Source organism: Podarcis erhardii, assembly GCF_964252035.2.
Source record: "Podarcis erhardii genome assembly, chromosome: 1".
NCBI lineage: Eukaryota > Metazoa > Chordata > Lepidosauria > Squamata > Lacertidae > Podarcis > Podarcis erhardii.
The window spans coordinates 59,975,329-59,996,764 of NC_138497.1; the positions used below are offsets into that span (position 1 = coordinate 59,975,329).

Here is a 21,436-nt window from a genome sequence, read left to right on the forward strand (position 1 = left end):
CAAGGTTTATGCCTGTGACCATCTAAAAAGCCAAAGGGATAGCTGTCCTAATTCCCCAAAATTATAGTTCGTGAGGAATGAAGAAAATTAAGGACCCTAAGGTTTCTTACATTATTTTTGTTGACTAGGAAGAGAGATCAATATTAGCTACCATAAATATTTATGGCTCCAATATAGACTCCCCATCATACCATATTTTCATAACTGTTTGGATACCTCCAAAGTGGTTTCAGTGTTATGCTAGATCCAGTTTTGGGTCATAACAACTAGCCTCCTGAATCAACATTACAGGCTAGGGAATGCAGATCCTTCACACTTTAAAAACTCCTGTAGTGAAAAAATAAGTATCTCTCTTCTGTACACTAAAATTACTTTTGGTTAGATTACATTTTCATATTCAAGTTACTTGGAAAATCTGCACTATCACCCTTTCAGACGACGCACCAGTTTCTCTGAACATATAGTTTGGTATGTCTGTTCCTTCTATGCCAAGATGGTGGCTCAGTTCATCATATTTGAACAGTTAGGGCTTCAGTACCCAAATGTATTCAAAACTGATAAGACTTTTTTTTCAAACTAATCTAAGTTGATTAATGAAACCATGATACAGGGTGCTCCTGAGACATATGTGAAGGGCAAGACTATTCCCTATGCTGCAAATAAAAAGAATGGATGCAAGAGTGCCAAATGACTCTTAACACTATGACTATACCCATTATTTAGCTAATAAAAATATTAGTTAAATATGCACCATACAACAGCAGCAAAATTGGCATTAACCTGTGTGAAGCAAAGTTACTGGGAGTCTAGTGGAGCAGGGAGTCTAGCAAATTGTTCACCTTCTACCTTCAACGCAGAAAAGATAGAAAATTAATCCCAGCAATTAAAACCACATGCAATCAGCTTTGTATACCCCTAGAAGCAATTGATGAACTTAAAAACATTATTCCAAATTATATTTAAATGGGAGAGATCAAGCTATTCATTCATTCCTGGCACAAAACAACTTTCTCACAATTAGATCAATCTCAGGCAGACTTGAAGTTGAAAAAAGCAGAACTAGCAATAAAAGATATGAGTAGATGGCAAATCCCCAGGACCAGATGGTTTTCAAGCTGGTACAAGCAACACCTTGACCCACTTGCCTTTAAGCTACTTGAGTTATCTAATGAGGCCCTGGAGACAGGCACCTTTCCACTGTCACTCAAGGAAACTTACATTTCAGTGCTTCATCAAACTAGGAAGGAACCATTTTCATCTGTTAATTATTGGCCTATTTCTTTAATAAATGTAAATTTCAAAATATTGACAGTGAAGCTAGCCAAACAGCTTTATACACAAGTACTAAGGTGCTAAGGAGGACGGTGACCAAGATGATCAAGGGTCTGGAAACCAAGCCTTATGAGGAACAGTTGAAGGAGCTGGGTAAGTTTAGGATAGAAAAGAGGAGAGTGAGAGGAGATATGATAGACACCTGCAAATATCTGAAGGGCTGCCACATGAAAGAGGGAACAAGCTTGTTTTCTCCTGCTCTAGAGGGTAGGAACATGGAACAGACACCCTTTGAAGGCAGTGGACTCTCTTTCGTTGGAGGATTTTAAGCAGAAGTTGGATGTCCCCCTGTCCTTGATTATTTAGTTGAGATTCATGCATTGTAGGGGGTTGGACTAGATGACCCTTCCATCTCTACAATTCTGTGATTTTAAGTATGGAAATATTCATTCTGATGGGCATTTAATCAGAGTGAGTTATTTCCCTTGAGCACTCCCGTCACAGTGATTGGGGAGAGGGTTTTAAAATGTGGCTTGTATCCAATGTTAGTCAAACTCTGTCTAAAGTTGCTGGCATCCGTCTCTGGAGAAAATGGAAGAGTGCACCTTTGGGGGCAGAGTTAAACCGCTGAAGAATCACAGCACCTGCTGTAGCCATAGAGACAGATATGGGAGAGACATGTTTTATTGCAGGTGGGGAAGATGAAGGCATCCTGTTTTACTACTTCAGCTGCTTGTTTCTCTCTGTGCTCCTTCCTGTTCTGGCCACAGCTGTGGATACGCGACCTGTCTGTCTCAAGGCAAAGCGATCATCTGCAGGGTAAATGTTGCCAGCCTTCATATCATGTTTGCAGACATCTTTGTGATGCACAGTTGACCCCCTGAAGTGAATGGAAATAACTGTATTAGGCCCATTAATTTCAGTGGGTTGACTTTGTTGGCTACATCTTTGTTTTTGTTTTTCATGGGGATCTATACCTTCCCCTATGCAAGCAATGAAGAAATATTCATTGTGCCCCCAAAAATTCAGAAGGAAATTAGAACTACCCCCTCCACCCAGTAACAGGATCTTTTCCAGGAGGTGAAATTTTCCCTACTCCTCTTTCCTCGGGACATTTGCTATATTTCCACCATCCCCTTCCTCTGTTGGATCTCTCTCTCCCAGAAAGAAAAGGCTACATCTCCCAAAATTTACCAATGGGTCATGTGGGCGCTCTGAACAAATGGGGATTCAGCACTGGAAGGAGAAGTCTGTTGCCTTCCATACGACAATGGATTACCAATGTGCGCTCCCTGTCCTTATTTGAGCTGGCAATGTATTGACATGAGTACAAATAGAAGAAATTTACGAACATTGGCAACACAATTATCAAGACATAATAACCCTTCTTTTTCTCTTCTTTTTTCTGTATGTTGCTTTCATTGTATTATTTTAAAAAATGAAAAATCAGCAAAGAACAGCATAGCAATAATATTCATATAATGGACACAAAAGAAAGCAGCTAATTTTCAAAGGCTACCTGATTTTTTTTAATTGCTCTTTTCAGAAAATTAGCATGGAAGATGTTCTATGACTCATACCATAACACTGGATCTGCTCCAAAGAAAGTCTGGCTTCTAGTAGTGGCTAACCCAGCACTCTCATTGGATAAAATCCGGAGTAACTCTGTTGAGTTTAGAACTACAAGGACTTAAAAGCATACATAAATTCCGAATCTGCATGCTGAAGTTATAATTCAAATGTTCAAATTTCAGATTAGCACTGGATGTCTAAATATATTTCTCTATCAAACTCAGTGCTCGTGTTCATTTTGGGGGTGAAATTTTAGCTTTTTTGTGAACATCAATTCTCAAATTAAGATTTCACAGCAGTTCCATTTGAAAATAAATATATCCCAAAAGGCATGCCTTTCTTATTCACTCTTGGCCAACGAAGCAATTTTCTGCTACTGTGCATTTTATTGGTAATATTGTTTGCTTGCCAGATTTCAAGCTGAGGACATGAGATGTATGAAATTATCAGGTACATACTGCTTTTTCATTCATGTATTAAGGAAAAGTGTAGAAGATATCTGACCAACTTTAACTTTATTAATCTGGCCCACAGTATGCTTGTTCTATAATGGACAGATTAGCCATTTCTTCAATGGCAACTAGGAATTAATTGGTGGACCATAGAGATAGCCATTTTTAGTGGACAAAGATAGTATAACGGGAGTGTATTGTACTCTCATAGATTGTGATCTGCACACCATTCAAAGTTATTGGAATTTAGCCAGATGGATTGCAGGCGCACAATGAATTAAATGGATTGTGGATCATGGCAACTTCTTTACATGTTTTGAGACAGTAATTTCAAAACAGTGTAATGAGTTACATAAATCTAATTGCTGAGGTTTTCAGAGTTTATTGGCAGAATGATTTAAGAAAAATGTACTCACACTATTTGCTGCTGTTAATAAAAGTTCCAGTTTATCAAAAGACTGATCCAAGTTTGCAGATCAAAGTATTCAGGCTTAACTGGTTTGTTCACTAGGGTACTAATAACTTCCAACAGTTTTTCTTCAATGTTCTGTGTCTTAAGTTTATGTTAATCTTGCCTACACGATTGGAAATGCTAAATAATAATGATACTTGTTTTTAAAGTGTTTTTGGTAATAATGCTATAATATCTTCCCTGTTAATCAGCATTTCTATGCTGAAGTTTAAGTTTTATGTCATTTTTTTCAAAGAAAAATCTTGCTGAATGCAAATAGGGTTGAATTACCTTGTCTCTCTTTCACTTTTGCTTTCTCAAATCTTTTTGTTTCTTGTTTGTTTACCTCGGTGTCAATGCCATCTGTGAAACTACATCGCACTATATCCTGTACACTGATACCTTTATACCCTCAGATAGTTCCGAGTCCCTAAGGATAAAAAGATCTACTGAATCTTTCTTCCTACTTAATAATTATTTCTCCTGGCTGGACTGTTCAAGCTTGCTGTAAAAGACACAATGGCACCACCTAAAGGAAGTACTTTGTACAATTAATGGTACTTTTGTATCTTCCAGTATTCTGTAGTGTTATAAAGATTTTTTAAAAAATAAATAAATGACGTGAACCTTGCTATATTTAGCAATATGCTTTTAAAAACGAGATCAAGCAGAGAGAGCAGTAATAATAATAATAATAATAATAATAATAATAATAATAATAATTTGTTATTTATACCCCACCAATCTGGCTGGGTTTCCCCATAAAGACAATGAAGACAAATGCTCTTATTACCAAGCTGGAAATGAAGACAGACAACTTCTGTGATATAAAAATAATGTTTCACTTAGTGGGGTGAGGGGAAGGGAATTATTAACTAATGAAACTGAACAAAAAGGGGATATTTTCACCATGCAGTCAGGTTGCTAAAACATAAATAAAGAAGAAAAGCTTTCAGCCAATCACGCCAGTTTGTATTTTACACATTTAGGACTCAATTCTAATGGTGATAATTCAGAACCTTGTGCTGGTTTGTATGTAACTTCGCACTAAAAAAAAGTCCCAAAGCAATTTTCAAGTAAAAATAACACAATGAGAACATATTACTAACAGATTTAACAATACAATTTCATCTCATTTGGTGCTGCTCAAGTGCCCAGAAAAAACGGAAAACATTTGGTTTGCTCCTTTAAGGAAAATGTAATCTCGTTCAGAACAGGATGCATTCAACTCATCTGGTCAGAGGAACCACCCACTAACAGTGTTTTGGTTTTATCTAGATTGAGCTGAAGTTTGTTGGCTCTTATCCAGTCCGTTAGGCACTGAACCAGCACATTCACCGCCACACCTGCTTGAGCTGTAAAGGAAAAGCTGTGCAGGACATGTGGAGTTGTGTGTCATTGGCATATTGATGTGAAAACACACTCCAAAATGCCATGTAGATGTTAAGCAATGTGGGGGATAACATCATAATCTGTAGAGCCCCTCATTGAAGCCCCCATGAGGCTGAAGCATCTCCCAAGCATCACCTTCTGAAAACCATCATCCAAATGGGAGTGGAAGCACTGAAATACAGTGCTGCTTGGAGAGTCTCCCAAGATGAATGCCACAGTCAATAGTACTGAAAGCTACTAAAAGGTCAAGAAGGATCAACAGGGGCACACTCCCCCTGTCCATCTCTGGACGTATGACATCGTCATACAGTGCAACCAAGGTGGTCACAGTGCCAAAACCAGCCCTAAACCCAGATTGACTTGAATCTATAAAATTAGTCTAGAGTGCCTGGAGTTGGTGTTACATGTAAACTGTCAGTGACATTATATACTTATGTATCCTAAATTCATTAGATCTCGTTCTATTATATTGTGGTGGTTGTGGTTGGTTCACTTGGTGGAAAACATCCATGTGTTGTTGTTTACCAGGTGGATTGCCATCACCATGTATTCCATACCACGGCAAACAACTAACAGGAATATGGAGAAAAATATATAGCAGAAGGAGAAGGGGATCATATTGGATCACTTGCCTGTAAGTTGTTTATTTTCAAATTATTGTGACTTTTTTTGTATTGGGTCAGATTGTTATTATTAATGTTTGATATGTTTTTATACAAGTTGGAAACTCCCCACAGTGGCTGGGGCAAACCAGCCAGATGGTTGGGGCACAAATAATAAAATTATCATCATCATGATCATCATCCATCTCTGAAGACCCATTAGTTATGGTGGAAGTTCAATGTGTGGTGCATTGCAACCTTAAGCTGTGTAAAGGTTCCATTGAATTGTTTAGAACTTGTACAGGAATAACTGCCACGGGATTGCAGGATAAATATATATTTGGAAGGAAGAACACACTGCAGAGTTTCCCAGAAATCTCAGCACTAATAGCTTATCCATTTAGTTAAAAATAATTTTGGCATTGGCACAGCCATGGTAAATGTATTCAGTGGTGCCCCGCAAGACGAATGCCTCGCAAGACGGAAAACTCGCTAGACGAAAGAGTTTTCCATTTTGGAGGTGCTTCGCAAAACGAATTTCCTATGGGCTTGCTTCGCAAGACGAAAATGTCTTGCGAGTTCCTGCAGGTTTTTTTCCCCTCCCCCCCTTTTTCTAAGCCGCTAAGCCGCTTATCTGCTTATCCGCTAAGCCGCTAAGCCACTAAAAGCCGCTAAAAGCCGCTAAACCGCTAATAGCGCTAATCCGCTAAGCCGTCAATGGGCTTGCTTCGCAAGACGAAAAAACCGCTAGATGAAGAGACTCACGGAACGGATTCTTTTCGTCTTGCGAGGCACCACTGTATTCGTTTGATTTGACCAAATGGTAGATTATCATGGCAAGCACACTATTTATGCTATATCTAATGGTAGATAACATGGAACTTGCTATGAGTGTTCCACATCTATTAAAATCAATGGGCAGGGATGCCAATGGTGTGGAGGTGTGGATGAGAGAGGGATTCCATCCTGTGCTTTAGTATTAGAGCATTCATTGGCCTTGGCCATGTGAACAACTGAACTGGTGAATAGACACATCTCATCTGATACTCTGAAGAAGCAAGTATACCAATTTATGTGCATCAGAAATGAAACAGATATATCTGTTTTAATTTAAGCTTTTTGACACAGCTTGCTCTGGATAAAAAACACATCTAGTATGTGCAGTATAAAGAACTGAGACTCACCACACTATGGAATATCAATGGATTACATTTCACACAAAAGGAAACTGAGCTGTAAGACTGAGCGACTTGTCCAAATTATTAGCCTATATTAGAGATGCAATAGAAGCCAGGCTTCTTGATGTCTGTCTCTGTGGTTTAACCACAAGAGTGCTAGCAATAGAAGACAATCAAAGAGACAATAATCTTTCTTCATATCAGTCTGAAGTTTTATAATCAAAGCCAGAATGAGAAATTAACATCCTATCTCTTTCTGCCCTGTGACTGAATAACCCTTGGGAATATTTTACAATACTGTTGACTGTTGGTTCCCAAATGCTGAGCTGAGGACAATTAAGAGATGGTTGGACGTTGACGTGCCAGAAGTTGAAACCGAGTGATTAAGGGTGAAAGTCATTTGGTGGAGATTGGGAGTACATAGGGCCATGCATGAAAAACAGCTTGCCCTCCGTCTCAGATGCTAATAAAGACTGAAGAAGAAGACCAGCGTATTCCATAGAAGCATTTTCAACTGGGAACAAAATGCACTCAGATATCTAGTACTTTGTTCATCAGAAACAAAGCAAGATATATTTGTTGATTTGACTCGAAATGTTCCTTTTCATTATTCAAGAGAAATCAACTGAAGAAATAAACTTTCTGTCAAGAATGACCATCATTTCAGTTAACAATCTCTATGCATATATTGTGATCCTATCAGATCTTTGTACAACATGCCACCCGTCAATTGCAAGCACGGTTCAAAGCAAAACTAAAATGATATTTGATTGGACATGAGTGAAACTCAAGTGCTAGTAGGGCTAGAAAGGTTTATATGCACAGTCCACTTCTGATAGAACTCAGTGGTGGTGCATTCATGGGTTGCATCCAATAGTGTCTTTGTTCTACTTGAAGATGCTTCCACTTTCCTAAGGGAGGGTACCAGTTTTCACTGTCTCCACACCTGAACAAGCCACATTACAAGATGCCATGGCACTAGTAAGTGGGGAAGCATTGGCGGAAATTGGTGTCTTTCCTTGAACAAGCAGAAGTCACCATTAGACACTGGCCATTCTAACTGGAGTTGATGATATTTGGAGTCCAATAAAATCTGGAGGATTCCCTACCCCTGGTTTCTAGCCTAGTTTAGTCTAGTCTATGTTTTGGATGGGGTAGCACTCTGTCCAATGAGCAGTATTAGAGTATTCCTTGATCCACAGTTGTCATTAGATTCCAAGAGGACATTGATGGCAAGGAGTGCCTATTTCCAATTACGTCTGGTTTGCCAGGTATGGCCCGCGATTGATACCCCTAGACCAGGATAGCCTGCTATTGGTAACCCATGCTCTAGTGACCTTGCATATGTATTATTGCAACATGATCTGCATGGAGCTGCCCTTTGAGAGCAGACCAAAGCTGCAGCTAGTAGAGAATACAGCTGCCAGTTTATTAACTGGGGCAATGAGATGGGATCAAGTAACACCTATCCTAAAAGCTCTGCACTGGCTTCCTGTGTGCTACTGGGCTCCATTCAAGATTATTGATGATTAAAAAAAACCCCTCTATACATCCCAAATATCTGCAAAAACAACTCCTTCAATGCCTAAATACTTGATCCTTAAGATCAACCTACTCATACTCCCTGCCAGGATTCAAGATGAGGACATAAGTAGAGTGGCTTTCTTCATAGCAGGGTTGTAATTCTGGAGGTGTATCTATCTACCATACTGTTAGTTTTCCAGTAACAATTTCAGACATCTTTCATTTGCCCAGCCGCTATATAGTTTGATAAATAAGAGCTCAGCAATGTCTGTAATTCTGTTTTAATTGATTTGAGATAGATAGATGATAGATAGATGATAGATAAATAGATAAATAGATAAATAGATAGATATAGATATATAGATATAGATATAGATATAGATATAGATATAGATATAGATATAGATATAGATATAGATATAGATATAGATATGTATATTTTAAAATAATGTTGTTTTATTGTATTGTGTATATATGCTTGATGTGCAATACCCTGGGCTCTTTCTGAGGAATGGCAATAGGAAAGGAAAGGAAAGGAAAGGAAAGGAAAGGAAAGGAAAGGAAAGGAAAGGAAAGGAAAGGAAAGGAAAGGAAAGGAAAAAGTCCTAACAATAGAAAAATATTCAGTAATCTACCAATAACATTTTAGTACAATGTCTAAGGGAGAAAATGCACTGAGTTTGTAAACATAAAAATGACACATTCCTAATCATTATCTATATACACCTTCCCAGCAAGGAATGATTGATAGGATGGGAGATTTCAGAACTAATAGATTCCATGTGAATGTAAAACAAAATGGAATGACAGAGAGGCATAAGAATCACATATGAAGAAAAGAGAAATATGGGTAGAGTATAAACTTATTCTACTGCTGGAGGGGGTCTCCCCCCTAAAAAAAAAAAAAAAAACCTCAAAACGCCAAGCAGTAAGCTTAGGATCGACTCTAATAAATGCATGGACTTCCTTTACGAGTGTCATGAATCCATTCACCATCAATTTCCGACAGCCAAGATAAGATACATCAACAGTTCTGCCCCAGCTTTTTCACCTGCCATGTGCATTTTGAAGACCACTGGTGCAATCTGTTCTTAATTCATTTGCTTGTTTGCCTGTACCAGCCTACAATAAGAACCTCAGACATAAATAATTACCTAGCACAGTGATCAACACAATGATCATGAAAGAAAATAGTGGTTTAGAGTTGCATTTCAGAGACGGATAAGGTTTCCTCTTTTGGTTCATTGGGCAAATCACTGTCGGGAAGCTGCTGGCTTCAGTTTCTTTGCTGAAAAGTGTCAATTGGGTCTTGTCCATTTCAAAAACAGTTCCTGCACAGCATCACAATATCAGGGCTAAGTGCTAGCTTGAGAAAACCAATGACACATATACTACATCTCTGAACAATATCAACAGTCTCTGCTTATCTGCCCTTGTTCTTTCTTCTACCACTGAACAAACCATTAAAGCACTCAAAGCACTTGGAAGGATAATAATGGAAAAGTACATGTGTACAACAGGGTATCTGATGCACTCTGTCAGCTGATGGTCAGAAGCCATTGATTAGAGAGGAGTTAACTCTAAGGAATGAGTTGGTTCCAATCCAATTATCAAATGCACTATGTATTTTATGGGTTTGCACTATTTATGTCTGCAGATCATATGTAATCACTGAGATAGTTTTATGCAACCTGTAGCGTATGTCTCTAGCTCTCATGGTTTCATTTGTAAGATTTATTTATTCATATTTGTCTCTTAGCTAAGGGACCACCTTGCCCTAGCAGCTGCAGTTCTCAGGTGAAGCACTGCTGAGAGTACCAGGTGCCCCAGAGATGTGCATAGTGTTTATTAGAAAATGAGCTTTTAGTGTAGCAGCTCCAGTTCTCTGAAATTAATTGCCAGCTGAAACTACAGTAGACAAATGCCTAGCATTCTGATATTTAGGCACCCACTGAAGATGTTTTTGTTTAAGAAGTCTTTCCCTTCTTAACCAGTAATTTATGGATTATTAATTGTACATCTATAGAAATAGTTCTATTGATTTAGTGTTTTCAGAATTTGTACATTTTGTATTTTATCCCCTTTCTATCTTGTTGTACATCACTTTGATGGACATTTAAGACATCGTAGTCGCTGTTCTGCCTTGTGTTATGCAGATATATACTCTTTTTGCAATGATGCATATTTCACGGATAGGGTGACCTGAATCTTACTGCCAGGTCCAACATTTTAGGATCGCACCTTGAACGTGTGGCACTCTGTTTTTCAGAATCCATGCAGACTAAAGTTTCTGCAGGATTAAAAGAAAAGAGGAAGGACAGGAGTAATAAACAAAGAAAGTGATTTCCTTCATTTGCACCAGGGGGATCAGAAGAAAAGGAAGGAAAAATAAGAGCCTCGTACATGGAATCTTCTTGTGCCACCATGAGACTGCTGAGATGGTCAGATTATGGTCCCTTCAATTGTCTGGCTTTGGAAAGACTATTGATTCCAAGCAAGGCTGGCTGGCCCATTGGGCTGTACTGCTGGGTAAGGGAAAGTGGAATTAATGGTTCCCACTGGCCCCAGTGAGGCATGGAACTGGAGCTGGAGCTCAAGAAAACTCATTACCACATGATATCAGAGAGCACACTTTGTCACTCCAGGAGCAAATGACTTCAGTCCAGAAGAATACTACATGGAAAGTCCACAGATCAATGGCAGAATATATATTTTGCATGCCAGTTCTTGAGAAAGGTGACTGCTCAGTCTGCTGTCCAGGTGTTAATGGTTGATGGGCAGCTTGAAGGCACCGGCTCTCCCTTAGGGTTCTTTATCTCTGAGTTGGATATTCCTTTGAATGGAAGATTCCTTCAAATAGAGGACTTTCCTATGACAGCTCTTCAGACAGAGGTCTGTCCCCTGCATAATAGGACACATGACCACCCTAGCCCCATTCTTGGACCCCTCTTACCAGTTACCTGTTTCCTCTTCCCTGCCTCGCTACTCCCCTCCCAATCCTCTCAGGATTTATACTATAGAGAACAAAAGGGTATTTTATTACAAAGAGGGAGGGGAGAAGAGAGATTAGGGCAAGTTATCAAATGCTTGATTTAACATATACAAAGTCAAAATTCCCACCTCATAATAGACCTGACTGCAGCTCAGGTAGCAAATGGAGATAATCTTTATTCCTTACCTGAGCAGGATGCGGCTGGCAACTTATATCTGGATGCCGTGGGGCGCTTACTTCCAAATCTTGGATGGCCAAACAAGTCCACTCCTTTGAAGCTGCTGACCTGTCCAGACTTCTCCTCTGAGCATGGAGGTCAGGTCTTAAAAGGGGTTTCTTCCTAATGGGCTCTTTTCTCTCAGCAGTGCTCCCAACTGTTCCCAGGAGTCTTTCTCCCAGATGACCCAACAGATGTCAGCCTTCCTTGCTTTACTATTCCCAAAGGATCATTCCCAGAGAGTCACATTGCCCCTTTTCCCCCCAGGAACTTGTGAGACTTTAACCCTATTTGCCCTGTATATGCCACTCTATCATCATCATCATCATCATCAATTGATTAATTGGCTTCTATACAATTGCTTTGAGATAGATTCAGTTATGAGGCAAGTTCTGTTCTGCCCAGCTAATGTGTGAGTAATATTGGGATAATCAGGTTTCCTGCTGACATTGAGGGACTCCTACGTGCATACATATTCACATCGCTTCAGATTAACACTGACTGCACATTGACCAGTTTCAGAATCCCCTTCAGTACTAGAATGCATGGTTTTTATACTGGTTATTATGATTATGAGCCAATGTGGTGTGGTGGTTAGAGTGTCAGACTAGGATCTGGGAGGCCGGGGTTCAAATACCCACTCAGCTATGAAACCCACTGGGTAACCTTAGGTTACTCACCCTCTGCTGAACCTACTTCACAAGATTGTTATGGGGATAAAATGGGGAGAAGGAGAACTGTGCATTTCACCTTGAAGTCCTTGGAGGAGAGGCGAGATGTAATGATAAATCAACAACAATTGGTTAATACCAGTCCCTCATAGACCATTGCTTAGTGGCAGTGCGCAGGCTGTGCACAGAGATGTTCCCAGAAGTTCTATCCCGTGGTGTCTCCAGGCAGGTCTGGAAATGATTCATGTGTGAAACCTTGGAGAGCCACTGCAAGTCAAGACAGTGCGGCAAGACAATATTGAACTAGGTGGGTAAAGAGAGTTTCCTCTGTTCCTATTTTGTATAACTGGGAGGCCTTCATTGTGCTGACACTGACATCTTGTTTCACATGACAGCATAAATCACAAGCTTGTAATGTCAATTAAAACATATACCACATTCTTTTCACACACACACCCCTTAATGTTTAATCCAGGTATGACAGGTTCGTTTCCTTTGAGGTCGGGGGTATCATCCATTCTCCACTTGCCAAGATCTAGCGTGTCTGCATGCAACAATTGTGTTTTATGAGTTTAGCATTATAATTACTGAAGTATCTGCGAGGGTGACAATCGGTTTCTTTGTTTACAGATAGGGATGTCTTTTTTTAATAATATAACACAGACATTTCAAAAGGATTTTAATAATCTGCTGGGTCTGGTGCTATATAATTTAACAAAACTGCCAATGGCATTATGTCAGCAAACTTACTCATAGTGAATCTATCTTTTTACTCTGACTCAAGCAATAGTTGTGACTCGTATTTTGCAACCCCTGGCTAAAAGAAGCTCAATTACTATTTTTTAATTACAACGTATGAGGGAAACAGTATGTATGTATATACATACAACACAGCCTACGGTACCCAACTGGACACATGGTATAAATTTCCTTAGAGCCCATTTGGTGTATTTTCTTGGTGGATGGAATCTGCTGCAGCACTTCTCAATCCTTCACTGCCTGATCCATGTAGGAAGAGGCCATGATGAGACTCCTTCTCCATCTGATACAATACTGCCACAACTGTAATATCAGAATGTAGCCTTGCTTACTTATCAGTAGGGATTAACAGATCTGTCAGTTTCAGTTCTCTCAGTTTCTCATTCCCCCCCCCCCCCCGCAATCTTAAATTCCATTTTTCTGCAGCAATTTCTCATATATATTTTTTAATCTTCATGAAAATTCATGAAGCATTTGGGTGCAAATGTTTCCTAATGAACACAGTTTCGCCTACTGTGCACTTTTTTTGCAAAGCTGTTTCCCCTTATATTGCAGTTTTATGCTATTTTTCACTAATAATATGCCTTTGCATGCCTGTATTTTACCCTATTAATGTATTTTCGTAGACGTTCCTTGGTTGGAAAACTTCATTACAAAATTCACAGAAGTCTGAACTGGAAAGAGTTGTTGTGTTTTGGTTTGTTTAAAGGCAAGTTTGCATTTAAATATTAACTGAATCAGATTCCCCCCACCTATCCCTACTTAGCAGCTATGTAGTTTCTAAAAGAGATTATTTATTATTTATTATTTATTTATTTATTTATGTTTGTTTGTTTGTTTGTTTGTTTGTTCTATCCCACCCTTCCTCCCAATGGAGCCCAGGGCAACAGCAAATCCATCTCACAGTTAGGAAGAAGAGCATGGTTTTTCCAATCTCAATAACTCTCCAACAAGGTGAGTAGACAATAGCAACTCACCAAGTGGGAGTCTCACGAAGCAAAAAGGAACTAGACAGAATTCGACACAACCCTACCTTTCATGATAAAATGTTACAACATGGCTTGGTAATGTGGAGTCCTTGCATCCAATGTGAATTAGAATGAATCACAGAATACAAGCATGTGAAGTCACCTTGTACTGGGACCGTCTATGTAGCTCAGTATCACCTACTCTGATTGGCAGTGGGGTCTATGAGCTCTGGCAGATATCATTCTCATCCCCGTTACCTCTGGTGCTTGGGGAGATAGAGCCTGTGGCTTTCTTCATACATATGTTCTAGGGACATAAGAAGCTGTCTTCTACTATGCCTGTAAGATGGGCTCATCATGTTATTTTTACTGATTTTAATACTACTGCTTCTGTCTCCATTTCTGCCATTGCTTTTACACTGGTGTACCTTGTTATGGTATGGAACTGTGGGGATTTTTTTCACCAATATGCTGCCATGTTGTGCTAAATTTTAAAAGGTAGGAAAGAACTGTCAGCACTAAACTCCCACAATTTTTCGAGTTACCATGGGTACAAACAGATTTCTTCTGGAAACATTCAATGCAGAAAGGAGCGCTAAATTTCAGCTGGTTTCCACTAGATTTGCAGAAGTGGCTTTTGCACCGTGAGAAATATCACATAAAAAGTAAAAAATGAACAAGTATGAAAGCATCATGAGGATGAAATGTCTGAATGCAGCCTGAGTCAGAGTACTAACTTATGTTTTTCAGTGACTCCCCGGGGTTTTAGACAGGGGAAATTCCCATCCCTACCTAGAGATGCTTAGGTTTGGACTTTATGAGGCTAATGCCCTGCTTGTGAGCTACTGCTCTTTCTCTGTACATCAGAGGAAAAACCAAAGTGATATCAATCTTAATTATATGGTTGCCACCAAATTCTACCTACTGCAAAATCTGGGTAATTGATTATTGGCATTTAACATTCTTGCTGACAGTTTGCTTGCAGAAACCGTCCAGAATGAACAAAGAAATAGGTCAAAGCACTCAACACTCCTTCAGCCTCATCCTTTGACATATGAACGGAGACTGAAGCTGCAAGCAATCTGTGTCCATCAAATTGGAAAGCGGCTTTTGGTTGTGCAAAGGTACCTATTAAGCTCCTCTTACCTAACTGTTTCCCTCACACGTCTTGTCCACCCTTATGCAGAGGAAACATTGGGACCCAAATTCCAACTGTAATAAAGTAGACGAGGTGGGCAGGGAGAATGCCAGGGCCTCCAAAATAGTGTGTGATACCATCAGCCCCACATCTTCAAAAAAGGAGACATGTGGTGGGGAAAACCTGGGTGTGACAATAGAACAGCAAAAGAACAAGAACAAGGCTATATCCGACAGTGAGGAAGAACAAGCGGAGGAACCAAAAGGAATACCGCAGATGAATATAGAATTTAAGATACGCCTCTAAGCACCAAAGGAGGAGGAGGTGGAGTCCAATAAAGTAGTTTTCCACTGGAGAGCACTTAAGAGTCTCTCAGACCTGTCTCTGGCTGCGCAGTCTGGGCGTGGAATGCAGCTGTAGGCGTCAGTCTCAGTCATTCTTTGGCTACAGAACTGCTGCTGGAGGAACACTGTGTGAGGGCAGAAGGCGGTGGCTACTCTCTGTCTCTTCTACTTGCTTCTCCGGGTGGCTCTTCTTACCTCCCCCCCCCCATGTAGCTTCCTCGGTCTCTCTTTCCTTCTTCAACTCTTCCCTTCGAAATGTCTGGGAGTGGGGACCCTCTGAACCTCCCCAGAACTCTTTCCCAGTCTCCTTAGGCAGAACACTTCCAGGTTCTCCTCAAAGAAACATTTCCATCCCAAAAGGGCTGTGGTCCAGACATTCCCCAGAGGCTACTCTGCAGGGGGCTGAACTGCATAGAGCCACAACTATCCTCGAATGCTTAGAAGGTCACAATCTGATCCAAGGTGAGTTGTTGCAGCAGCAGTACTACCACCATACAAATATTAGAAATAAATCAAGAAACTAGCCTCCCAAATACATGTTTAGATTTGAAGTGGGTCCCAGGTCTGAAAAGGTTGAGGATTACTGACATAGAAACATCAGTCAAGAAGCGAGACAAGAACTTTATTGTCTCACTCCAACAGCAACAGAAAACTCCTAACTCGACCCAGGTGCATCAAAGTCAATGCCAAGCAGTGGCCAACTAGTGGGTAAACTACATATCTTTTATTTATTTCATAAAATTTATACACTGCTTGATAATTATTATTATTATTATTATTATTATTATTATTATTATTAAAAAACACCCTTATAGTAAAGGGAGCAGGGCTTAGCAGAGAGTAGAGATGTCCTTCCCCCAGCAGGGGCACACCAAGCCTTTGGCAAAGTTGGCTGCGGCCAAGGTGCAGGCCTGGGGGGGGGGGGCACAAAAATCATGCCACTGATAAGTGTGTGAACCCAGAAATAGTACCTCGGGTTAAGAACTTTGCTTCAGGATGAGAACAGAAATCGTGCTCCGGCGGCATGGCAACAGCAGGAGGCCCCATTAGCTAAAGTGGTTCTTCAGGTTAAGAAGAGTTTCAGGTTAAGAACGGACCTCCGGAACGAATTAAGTACTTAACCCAAGGTACCACTGTACATATAGGGAGCTGTCTTAAAATGAGTTAGATCATCTAGCTAGCTAAGTAGCTCATCTACACTGTCTGGCAGTAACTCTCAAGGGTTTTAAGGCAGGCACAAGGAACGGGGGGGGGGGCAATAGAGGTCCTTGCCAAGGGCACAAGGGAGCCTCTCCCCCCCCCCATTCTCATTTGTTTGCTTATGTGTGAGATTGACACCTCAGTAGGACAACTATCATGTATCTTTTCCATGTACAAATAGACTTCAATATGGGGCACTTTAAAACAAGTATTCTTTCTGATGTCATTGTGAAATGGTTTGATTTCTTGGGACAGTGTACCGCAAGCAAGAATTTGTTTTGCACTCAGGATAATTAGAGGGGTACTAATTTTGAGCCTGGAATCTCCATCTCAGGAAGATTGTGACAGTGAACTAGTTCATATTTGCAAAACCCTTTGATGTTGCCACCTCTGAGGGAGATTGCTTTCACTCTCATCAAATTTCACCAGAAGGTTTTGCAACAATGAGGAATTAGTGTCAGTACCTGGCAGGTACACACACTTCCCATACTACTTCTGAAGGCATTGAACAAAAAACATCCACCCCACTACTGACATTCAGAACAATAATTCAAAGCTAAAGTACATGAATTGGAAAAAAAATGCCTTTTTACTGCTTATAAAATCAAGTTAGGTTGCAATCCTAGACAGACATCCTTTGGAGTAAGTTTCACTGAGTTCAATGGGACTTATTCCAAAGTATACATGTATTGGATTATTCAGTGAGATAGTCCTTGACCAAATACTGTATTTTTTGCTCTATAAGACTCACTTTTTCCCTCCTAAAAAGTAAGGGGAAATGTGTGTGCGTCTTATGGAGCGAATGCAGGCTGCGCAGCTATCCCAGAAGCCAGAACAGCAAGAGCGATTGCTGCTTTCACTGCGCAGCGATCCCTCTTGCTGTTCTGGCCTCTGAGATTCAGAATATATTTTTTTTCTTTTCCTCCTCCAAAAACTAGGTGCGTCTTGTGGTCTGGTGCGTCTTATAGAGCGAAAAATACGGTACTAAGTTCTTTCCTTATGTCCTTGTTCTTCAGACCCTTCTTCCTTCAGTGGCGAGACAATGGTGATCCATGAAAGGATCTTTTCAATTATGATGCTCTGTATCTGAATACTCTCTGGAGTGACTTGCCTCAGCATCCTTCTCTATGCCTAGGTCTTCTAAGTATTCTTGTTTTAGGCTTCTGATTTTTTTCTTGGTGTGTCTCTGACATTTTCTTAACTTTCTTTTAACATGTTTTATGCTGCTCTGCTATTAATACAACATTTTAGTATGTTTTAATTTGTTGTTCTCAGTGCTGTTTTTCTAGAAAAAGAAGTGCCAGAACTCACCACGAACACCTCCCTCATTCTCTTATGCAATGGCACCCAAATGAGAGGTTCCAGCACAGAGTTCCAGCAAGTTCTGGCAGAAAAAAAGCCCTGGTTATTCTTATTATTGATAACTATTTTAGGAATTCCTAGGTTGAAGAGCAGGACACGAAGTTTTCTAAATGGATGGAAGGATGTGCTCATAAAAGAATATAACAGGATCAGGCCAATAGTCCCTCTAGTCCAGCATCCTGTTCTCACAGTGGCCAACCAGTTGCCCACAGGAAGCCCAAAAGCAAGGCCTGGTCACAACAACACACTTCCCACTTGTGTTTCCCAGAAACTGTAATTCAGAGGGATGCTGCCTGAATCAGCAGAGGCAGAGCAAAGCCATCATGGCTAGTTGAATTTGTACAAGGAGGTAAGAGTGCTGAAAAATAATTTTAAACAAATTCATCTGGAACAAAAGTAATGTATTTGCTTGGTATTCTTAACCTAAAAAAACCACATTTGCTTATCCACTTGAGCGGAACCCTTGAAGAAACATGGTTATGTGCTTTGAAATTCAAATGTATCCCCAAAATGCATGTTTACCTATATTAATAGATACTAGCAGCAGCCACAAAGGAGCCTCTCTAATCTACATAGTAATATAGATTCTAGGTATGCATGCCAGCAGGCATCCTGAGTTGCATAAATGCTGTACGCTTTCCAGATGCCAAAGTACATATTCAGACAATTCAACACAAAGTATTACGTGGGCTACAAATCATGTACAGACTGAATGGCTTTGGCTTGGTGAAACAGGAGTACATTGGGGTGGGGTGAATATTTGCTTTATGCCATCAGCTCCACTGTGAAATAAGCTGGCATTTCAAAAAGCAGATGCAGAATGGCATAGGTGCTTATCAAGTACAGTATATACCACTTTACAGTTTTTATTGTATCCATAACAGAGGTTAGCTTAACATGTTTTTAACTGAAAGAATAAAAGGCAACAGGGCAAAAGAAATCAAGCTGTCCCATTATGTCACACACTGTCTTTCCAGCTTTGACCCAACTCAAACACGTAGAAACTCATCAAGAAAGCTCTGCAATAACATATTCACATCTCTTAAGCTATTTGTGGCAAGGTGAATTTCCTTTAAGTTGCAGAGTATTCAGAGAACAGAAGGTAAACTAAGCTTTTATGGCAGCTTTTCTGCTCCTTGCAGTGTTTATGTTTCATATGGGAACTATTCCTAAGTAGGGTGTGGTCCTTCCTTTAATAAAATATTTGGTTAATCCCCCCCATTGTGCCTCTTGGGCTGCCATGAATCTGTCATTTAAACAACTCATTCTGCTGCAAGAAACTGGTGAGATTTCTATTTAGGATGTAAATTTGGTCAGTATAATGACCCATGTATAGATGCTCTCTATTTCTGTCTGTCGGCATGTAGATTCCTCTTCAAAACCAGTGTGAGTGAGAAAGGTAACAAAGCTGAGAAGATAGAAAGATCTTGGGCTGTGGCTTGGAGGAACTCACATCTTTCACCTTGGAGACAGAACCAGATATCCCTGCCTCCAGTACCTTCCTCAGCAAGCTTGAGCGCCCTTAGGGACATCAGTTGCCAATGTACCAAGTCACCTCATTTATCAGTCTCTCCATCAACTGCCATGCAATATTACTGAGCTAGTTTAAACTGTGCATGACAACCACAGGCTGTATACCCAGGTGCTCAAGAACAGGCAATATCTGCTCAATGTAACAGCTCTGAATGGCCAATGGTTGCTGCTCGTAACAGGATTGGAAACTCATAATATGGCCAGTTGATGACTAACAAAACCAAGCCAAATCTGCCTATAAGCAGATGTGCTTATAAGCAGATTTGACAGGCAGGCACGATGTTGACTTTGAAAAGTTCTTGTTTGCAAAGCTTTCATTTTCCTCTTTTTGTATTCTAACAGATAAGTCGTCTAACATATGTAAATATGCCAACAAGGAAACCACATAAAGGAAAAACACACAACAAAATAGGACGAACTGAAGACAATGAGCAACCTGTTATAACGATAAGCAAGTTATAATATGCTGTCTAACATTCCAATTAAGTGTATTATATTTTCACTCAGTTTCAAACCTATTTGAAGTGCCTACCCTTCGGTGAACCCAAATCAATCATTGTAATTTGTCTCTGAACACTAGAACTTGTGGACATTGGTCTCTGGAAAATGAAAGAAAGTGCTTCTTCACAAAGTACATAGATAAACTGGAATTTGCCATGATGGCCACCAACCTGAATGGCTTTAAGAGAGGATTGGTCAAATTCACGGAGGATAAGGCTGTCAGTGGCTACTAGCCATAATGCTACTAGCTCTGCCTCCGTGGGTGGAAGCAGTATGTTTCTGAATGCCAGCTGCTGGTAACCACAGGAGGGGAGAGTCACTGTTGCGATCAGGTTCCACTTAAGGGCTTCCCATGGGCCTATGGGTTTGCTACTGTGAGAACAAGATGCTGGATTAGATGGGTCCCTGGCCTGATCCAGCAGGCCTCTTCTTACATTCCCATTTATGATATAGGGAGGCAGGTGGCACTGTGGTCTAAACCACTGAGCCTCTTGGGCTTGCCGATCAGAAGGTCGGAGGTTCGAATCCCCGCGAGGGGGAAAGCTCCCATTGCTCAGTCCCAGCTCCTGCCAACCTAGCAGTTTGAAAGCGTGTCAAAGTGCAAGTAGATAAATAGGTACTGCTCCGGCGGGAAGGTAAATGGCGTTTCTGTGCACTGCTTTGATTTTGGTGTTCCGTTGCACCAGAAGCAGCTTAGTCATGCTGGCCACATGACCTGGAAAAACTGTCTGAAGACAAACGCGGCTTCCTCAGCCTGTAAAGCGAGATGAGTGCCACAACCCCAGAGTTGTTTGCGACTGGACTGTCAGGGGTCCTTTACCTTTACCTTTTTATGATATAGGAATCAGGTCTTTAGTATAGTGCAGGCATAGGCAAACTCTGGCCCTCCAGATGTTTGGGACTACAATTCCCATCATCCCTGACCACTGGTCCTGTTAGCTAGGGATGATGGGAACTGTAGTCCCAAACATCTGGAGGGCCAGGGTTTGCCTATGCCTGGTATAGTGGCACTACCCTTTGGAATTCCTGCCCAACACATAGTACACAGGCACTGTCTCTGTTGCAACAACTTTTTTAAGTGGAGATCTTTATCCCAGTCTGCGTCTGCATCTATACTATATTTAACTGTTTGGTTGTGTGTGTGTGTATGTGAAGTATTGTTTTTATATATGAAATTGCTCTTAAGAGATTTATATATGAACTGGTTTTTGTAATTGCTATTGCACTTTTCTTGCTTTGTGATTGTAACTCTTTTATTTGTTTTATACTTGTATAATTTGTTGTAGTAACCTGCCCTGGGACCTTATG

The 21,436-nt window shown here is 40.4% G+C and overlaps 1 long non-coding RNA gene across 1 annotated transcript; it reads left to right on the plus strand.

Moving 5' to 3' along the window:
* Positions 1 to 15,028: 15,028 nt before the first annotated feature.
* Positions 15,029 to 20,042, plus strand: LOC309331094. Its single transcript, XR_014151728.1, has 3 exons — positions 15,029 to 15,174; positions 18,363 to 18,443; positions 19,970 to 20,042. It is a non-coding gene; the product is annotated as an uncharacterized lncRNA (long non-coding RNA).
* Positions 20,043 to 21,436: the final 1,394 nt, after the last annotated feature.